This window comes from Humulus lupulus, chromosome 9 (genome assembly GCF_963169125.1).
Source record: "Humulus lupulus chromosome 9, drHumLupu1.1, whole genome shotgun sequence".
In the NCBI taxonomy this organism is placed as follows: Eukaryota; Viridiplantae; Streptophyta; class Magnoliopsida; order Rosales; family Cannabaceae; genus Humulus; species Humulus lupulus.
The window spans coordinates 158,287,825-158,288,404 of NC_084801.1; the positions used below are offsets into that span (position 1 = coordinate 158,287,825).

Below are 580 nucleotides of genomic sequence, written 5' to 3' on the forward strand. Positions count from 1 at the left end.
GTTACCCTCTGAAGATCTACACATGTACATAGCTAATTTTCTGGAGTTGTGTGCCACTTTCAAGATGAATGGGGTGAGCGACGATGCTATAAGGTTGAGGTTATTCTAATTCTCACTGAGGGAAAGGGCCAAGAGCTGGTTGAACTCTCTTCAGACCAACTCTATTAAAACTAGGCAAGATTTGGCCCAAAAGTTTCTTGCTAAGTTCTTTCTCCCTTCAAAGGCTGCTAAATTAAGGGGGGGGGGGGGGGAAATAAATAATTTTTATCAGATTGATGAGGAATCTCTTTATGATGCATGGGAGAGATTCAAGGAGCTGTAGAGGAAATGTCCCCACCATGGGATTGAGAAGTGGATATTAGTCCACAATTTTTACAATGAGCTATGTGGTACTACACGTACGATTATCGATGCCGCAGCTGGTGGGGTATTTATGAGAAAGAGTGATACTAAAGCATATGAGTTGATAGAGGATATGATGATGAATAATCACCAGTGGTCTGATGAGAGAACCATCGGTAACAGAAAAGCAACTGTGGTTCATGAGCTTGATGCTATCATTGCTTTGACTACGTAGGTA

The 580-nt window shown here is 41.7% G+C and overlaps 1 pseudogene; it reads right to left on the reverse strand.

The window, feature by feature from the left end:
* Positions 1-245: 245 nt before the first annotated feature.
* Positions 246-339, reverse strand: LOC133802994 (small nucleolar RNA R71; annotated as a pseudogene).
* Positions 340-580: the final 241 nt, after the last annotated feature.